We start from the raw sequence: 7485 nt of genomic DNA, 5'->3' as shown, positions 1-7485 counted from the left end.
TAATTTGTTTTTTCATTTGTGCATTTTTTATTTTTTATTCATATTTTCAAAAAATAATACATATATTCCAAAAAAATATTTAACTAAAATTTAAATAACTGCAAATTTGAAAAATGTTAACGCGGTGTAATATATTTGTTAGTGTAATTTTAAAACATGTTTATAGCTTTAAAAGAATATTTATCACTTCAAACATTCGCGCACTAGAAAAAATGTGCGTGCATTTAAAATCTTTATACAACATAAAAAAGTATTCTTGTAATTTCAATAAAAATCATAACATTAAAACATGTACATTCAACTCAAAAGATGTTCACGTGTTTGAAAAAATGTTTGTGACATTGTAAGAAATGTTTATACCATGTAAACAAAAGTGTTGATGTCGTCCAAAAACATGCTTGTTACATTCAAACAATTGTTTCACAGTGTATTTTAAAAAATTTAACTCGTATTCAGAAACATGTTCAAAAATATATAGTTAAAAATGGTAATCATGCATTTTTAAAAATGTTACGGATTTGTACAAAAAATATACACTATTTATGAAGAAATGGATCAAAACATACATTTTAAAAACTGGTAATCATGTATTTTTATTTCAAAAAACAAATAAAAATATTCCTGATGTGTACAGAAAATGTACAATATGTACGAAAAAAGTAAATTGTGTTGATAGAAACGTGTATAAAAAATAAAAAAATTGGTAAGAAACACATAAAACTGTAACGCGAAAAGAAAATCCTTGAGAACTGACACAGAAACTGTTGAATACCAACATGGAAAACCAAATAAAGACAAAATAAAGAAAAAGAAAAAACTAATAAAGAAACATAGAAAATCAAGAAATGGCAAGAAAAATTGTTGAGAACCAACACAGAAAACACATAGAGAAATATATGGAGAAGGCTGCGTGTAAAAACCGGTGCCGGAGGAACCCATTGGGCCGGCTCAGTCACGGCTCGAAACGAAGCTCCTTGAGGCGAGACGGAAGACAGCGGCGCAGTATGCTATATATAGCGCTGGCGTCGGTGTCATTTTTTGTCAAGCCAGAATTGGTCGAAAGGGCCTGGAGCTATGACCAAGCGGTGTGTCGTGCCTCGTCTAAGAAGACGTTGCCGTACCATGGGAGTCCCGCCTTACGGTCAAGTCGCCGCTCGTCGACTTTCTACCGGTTGGCCTAGTTTAGTTTAGACGCCGAGTTCCTTGTGGCGACGACGATGTCGACGAATCACAAAACGAAGTTGGCGAGCTTTGGCCTCATCGACTGCTAACACACACATCGCATGTGCCAGTGAAAGCACTGGATGATTGACTGGAACCAAACGCACAGAAGTGATCTGCACCTATTCGTGGGTAGTACGACCCGGCCCGATTTCTTGGGCTCGATCAGAGTTTTCCGCTCCAACGGGTCACCAGCCACCTCACCGAACACACGGCGGCCTATATGAAGAGTAGGGTACGGTACACTCAAGCACGCGACCTTGTTCTGCCCCGCAGGCACCGGCACTGTCTGCTCGTACGTCGACGTACGTCGGTACGTGGCATGTTCGCCACCATGCACCGACCTGGCCTCCGCTGCACTCTTGTGGCCGCGTCTTACCTTGGTCAGTCTTCAGCGGCCGAACCAAAACGACGATTGACACTACTAGAAAACAGATCTTTGGTTCGGACCTGGCCAGCCCATTAGTTCTGATTCAGTCACGAATCGGGACCTATGAAGGTATACGTCCCGATTCGTGAGCCCGAAGGGGCGGCCGGGGTCTCGTGGGCATTGGTCCCGGTTCGTCTGGATCAATTTGTCCCGGTTCTAGACACGAACCAGGACTAATGGGCCTCGTTTCTGACCCACATACATTGGTCCCGGTTCGTGGCTCGAACCGGGACAGAAGGTGAAGCTTTAGTCTCGGTTTCAGCCACAAACCGGGACAAATGAGCTGCCTATATATACCCCATCGCCGCAGCAGAGCACTCCACAGTGCTATATTTTTTTTGGCCGGCAAGGGGAGGGCATTTGGGTGCTCTAGCTCACCTCCTATGCACATGAGGTGTTCGATGAAATGTCCGAGCCACACTAGTTAAGCTTTCTCCTCTCGAAGCTCGACCTTCAAGCTTCATTTTCCCCGAGATTTGCAGAGGTTTAGCGGCCCATCACGTCCCGTCCCCGTCTTCACCGTCGTCGATCGCCTGCGCCGATCTCGTCGCCGGCACCACCCTGGTGAGCCTCTTGTTCTTATCTTCTTTCTGAAAGAAAAATATTCTTACTTTAGATAGATAGTTGTCTAATTTTCTTACTTTTATTATTGCTTGTTATTATATAGTGCGATGATTTTGGTATCCGCCCCCGTCGGCCCTCGTCCTGGCTATGATTCGGATATGGTATATATTATCTTTTTATAACTATTTGGTTCATTTATTGTTTATGACAATTATGCCGACCAATGTGACATAGATTTTATTCATGTAGTAGGTAGTTGAACCGAAAATTCCAACCGACCCTATTGTCAAGAGGTTAAATTTAGTTGAAGAAGAAAACAACTACTTGAAGGAAAAAATAAAAAAAAATTGAGGAGAAGAAGATGATATTGGAGTTGCATGTTGCGGATGTCGTCGATGATCACAAGATCAAGATGGATGCAATGCGATTGAAGATGAGAAAGATTAGAAAATATGCCATTCATACCGAGGCTTGGTATCATTATGCCGTTGGATCAATTATTACCTTGGTAGTGATTATGATCACATTTGTTGTTGCATTGAAAGGTTTTACATAGTTTCAAAGTATGGTTTAAGTAGATGCTCTGGGGAGCTATATGTTGTTCAATTTGAACTATGTATGTACTTTGGTTTTAATGTGATGATGAACTTCTATTAATTTGGTCACTTATATATCTATCCATGTGAATCTATAATGGTTTTTGACACATATAATTATATATAATGCAAGCAGATGAACCGACAATGGTTGTACGGTGACAGACACACATAATTATGTTTCTCGAAGTGGCTGAGGTAAACAAGCAGAATGGTTGCATGAAAAATAACAAATGAAGTCAGAAATGGTTGAAAATTGATAATGTGGCTTTGAATGGTGCATTTTGAACACACGAAAAGTCTGGAGCTCAAATAAGTTCAAAAAATGAAATTCCTTTGTAACAGATGAGTTTTCGTCTGAAACCCTGATACTTCGAAAGAGATTGTTCATTTTGTACACGAAGTGCATCTAGTTTTTGGCGTAACCATCTCTACTTTTTAGCACATGCTATGTGGATGAAATGATGATACCATGCCAACTTTCAACCTTTTCAGAGTTTATTTGTAGTGCTTTTCAATTTCAGGGTCATTTAGTGCAAAAAGAATGAACTAATAGCAAAAATAATGAACTAGAAAACTTTTATGAAACTCTAATAGAAAAAATAATAAACTAAAAAATGAAATGGAAAACTTTAATGGAACTCTAATAGAAAAAACAATAAACTAGAAAACTTTAATGAAACTCTAATAGCAAAAGGAATCAACTAAAAAGCTTTCATAAACCTCTAGTATTATTGAAACTAAAATAACAAAAACTGTTTTTGAATATAATGGTAAACACAGTAATATTAAATAGCATGAAAAAGAATCACTCCAAAATCTATTTTCATAGTAAAGTTAATCACAAACTAGTGATTCACACGAATTTCAAAGAATTCAAGTTTAAACTATTCAAACTGGAAAACTAATGGCACTAACAGAAAGTTTATTATTTTTATTACCTAAAATCAAAAAGAATCACTAAAAACAGTAAGTATTTCAGTTTTATAGTAAAGTTAATCACAAACTAGTGATCCACACAAATTTCAAAGAATTTAAATTTAAACTATTCAAATTGGAAAACTAATGGCACTAACAGAAAGTTTATTATTTTTATTACCTAAAATCAAAAAGAATCACTGAAAAGCAGTAAGTATTTTGTTGTAAGTAGAAACAAAATAAAATAAATAAAACAACAAAGATAACGAAAAACTGAAAAATAAAATAAAAAATGCCACCTACTGGGCCACCACGGCCTGAATACGACTAGAAACCCACCCATGGGCCAGGATTCAGGCCCGCATTAGGACCAGTAGGCCCACAGGCAGATAAAGTGACTTTAGGCCCGTAAGCCTGCATTAGAGAGGAGCTCGAAGTGGTCAGCGCAGCAGCGCTTATAAACCACTATCGAAGCCTCTCGGCTAGCGAGGTGGGACTAAACATCCCACTGCACCACGACAGTTCCAGCACAAGACCATTGGTCCGGTTCGTGGCACGAACCGGGACGAAAGGGGGCCTTTCGTCCCGGTATGTGGCACCAACCGGAACCAATGCCACCACTTTAGTCCCGGTTGGTGCCACCAACTAGGACCAAAGGCCTCTGCTTCCCGCCCTTTGGACTACTGAAAAGAGACCTTTGGTCTCGGTTGGTGACACCAACCGGGACTAAAGGGGGCATTGGTCCTGGTTGGTGGCATGAACCGGGACCAATGCTTTGTGTATATAAGCAAGACTTGTGAAAATTTCCATTTCTCATCTCGTAGTTGCCGCCCCGACGACGCCGACGACATCGACGCCGCCAGGCTGCCGCCCCCGACCGCCATCTCCGTCTTCGCCGTCGCCCCTTGAGGGAGTCCTGGATTAGGGGGTGTCCGGATGGCCGGACTATACCTTCAGCCGGACTCCTGGACTATGAAGATACGAAATTGAAGACTTCGTCCCGTGTCCGGAAGAGACTTTCCTTGGCGTGGAAGGCAAGCTTGGCGATACGGATATGTAGATCTCCTACCATTGTAACCGACTTTGTGTAACCCTAACCCTCTCCGGTGTCTATATAAACCGGAGGGTTTTAGTCCGTAGGACAACATACAGAACAACAATCATACCATAGGCTAGCTTCTAGGGTTTAGCCTCTCCGATCTCATGGTAGATCCACTCTTGTACTACCCATATCATCAATATTAATCAAGCAGGATGTAGGGTTTTACCTCCATCGAGAGGGCCCGAACCTGGGTAAAACTTCGTGTCCCTTGCCTCCTGTTACCATCCGGCCTAGACGCATAGTTCGGGACCCCCTACCCGAGATCCGCCGGTTTTGACACCGACATTGGTGCTTTCATTGAGAGTTCCTCTGTGTCGTCGCCGTCAGGCTCGATGGCTCCTACAATCACCAATAACGATGCAGTCCAGGGTGAGACCTTTCTCCCCGGACAGATCTTTGTCTTCGGCGGCTTCGCACCGTGGGCCAATTCACTTGGCCATCTGGAGCAGATCGAAAGCTACGCCCCTGGCCATCAGGTCAGATTTGGAAACTTAAACTACACGGCTGACATCCGCGGGGACTTGATCTTCAACGGATTCGAGCCACTGCCGAGCGCGCCGCACTGTCACGACGAGCATGATCTAGCTCTGCCGCTGAACAGTGCCCTGGAGGCCGCACCCGCATCGGCTTCGATCCTTAATTCGGAGCCAACTGCGCCGATCAAGGATGGGTGGTTGGACGCCGCCTCAGGGGCTGCGATCCCAACGGCGATCGAGCCAAACACCAGCCTCGCACTCCGCGAGACTCGTGACTCCAAGGAGCCGGACTCTTCTCCGGACTCTGAACCCTCCGCGCTCGTCGTGGCTTTGTCACGGCAGATGTCCTAGAGAAAGGACTTAGTCGTGGAGCCATCGTGACTGGTTAGCTTGAAGGGGTTAAAGCGGACACAGGGACGCAAGAGAGTTTATACTAGTTCGGCCCCTTCGATGAAGGTAAAAGCCTACGTCTAGTTGTGATGGAATTGATGGGGTTTCGATGACTAGGGAGCAAACAAGCTTCGCCTATGTCTCGAGTTGTTGTCTATTGTCCATGAACCGCTGCCGGGTCATCCCCTTATATACACGGGTGACTCCCGTCGGTTTACAGAGTCCCAATACCGGCTCATAGATGTGTCCGGTTTGGTATCTATTTATTCCTAACTTACAATACAAGTTAACTACTAACGCCGGTTTACGGCTATAGGCCTTGAACCGACCATGAGCCTTGAGCCCTCATCTGCCTTCTTGGGCTTTAACATACTTAACTACTGACGAAGTTAACCCGGCCCAGATAGGTCAGTTTACGCCCAGTAGTAATATCCCCAACATTAGGCCCCAGATTGATTTGAACGGGTTCATGTCAAACCTTTAACAAAAGCTTCATCTTTAACATCTTCTCATAAATTGGTAAACTGCCATGATGTCATCTTCTCTGACTGCTGTAAACTGGAGTGACGTCACCTGTCATAACAAAGCTATCCATTATGCTTCTTTGTTTAATAGATCTACGGAAATCGAGGCGACAGCTCCGTTTCGTGGTCCCTTGATTGTCGCGCCTGACACATGTTCTTTCGCCTTATAAATAGGACCGAAGGGTCTTTTTCTTTTCTCCCCTTCGTGCCTTCTTCGTCTTCCTCGCGTCGCCAGCCTCGGAGCTCCGCCGCCGCCGTCGACCTCTGGTTCAACCTTGGCCGTTGCATCAACCTGAGCGCACCAGAGCATCGCGGCAACCTTCCGCGTCTTCCTCAGCTCCGGTAAATCTTCTATCCTTTCCCCCGCAGATCTGACCTAGGGTTTCACAGTTCTTCAGTGTTCATTGTCTGCCTCTGGCTCATACGATAGATCTTTAGATGGCTCCACAAATCTTTATTCTGTGCCATGGTAGCTGTTTACCCTTCGCCTTCACTTACACATCTCAAAACCATAGATCTGTATGTACGTCTTGCTCATTGATTCGGTACTGCTCCTTTTGGACCTCTGAATATTTATCTTTTTTCTGAACTTGCTTTAGATCCATCGCTGTAGAGAAATCTTACGAAATCTGTTTCTATAAACTTACTCATCTGCTTCAATGTTTAAACCAAGCGGTTTAACCTTGTAGAATTTTTTTTGCCAAACCGGTATATACCATTAGTCCCCTTGTTGAACTGCCAGTTGTTGTTGCTTCATAAAACTCCGGTTCAAATAGATCTGTCTCCGGTTTAACATTGCACATACCAATGTACCTTGATCAAATGCATTTTTGAACCGGGATCTTCTACCTTGTAGATTCTATCATGGCCAAGCAAGTATATGAATGCAATTGGGTTCCTTCTCGCGTCACAGAGGCTCAGCTGGACGATCTAGTCCTGATCGGCGCTTTAGGCAGCAAAGATACCATCCATTGGAGGGCTCCTGGAAAAGAATGCCCTCCCACTCCTCAAGAAGGAGAAGTTGTTGTTTTCGTAGATCACTTAGCTCGGGGCTTTAAGCCACCCGGTTCTAAATTTTACCGAGATGTTTTGGCCGATTTCCAGCTCCATCCACAAGATACTGGCCCCAATTCTGTTACAAATATGTGTCACTTCCAAGTGCTCTGTGAAGCGTTCTTTCAAGAGGAGCCCACAGTGGAATTGTTCCGAGACCTTTTCCATCTAAACCGCCGTACTGAGTTTACTGACGGCTCTAATACGGAGT

Source organism: Triticum dicoccoides, chromosome 6A (genome assembly GCF_002162155.2).
Source record: "Triticum dicoccoides isolate Atlit2015 ecotype Zavitan chromosome 6A, WEW_v2.0, whole genome shotgun sequence".
NCBI lineage: Eukaryota > Viridiplantae > Streptophyta > Magnoliopsida > Poales > Poaceae > Triticum > Triticum dicoccoides.
The sequence above is the reverse complement of the archived record's forward strand: the minus strand, read 5'-3'. Positions refer to the sequence as shown.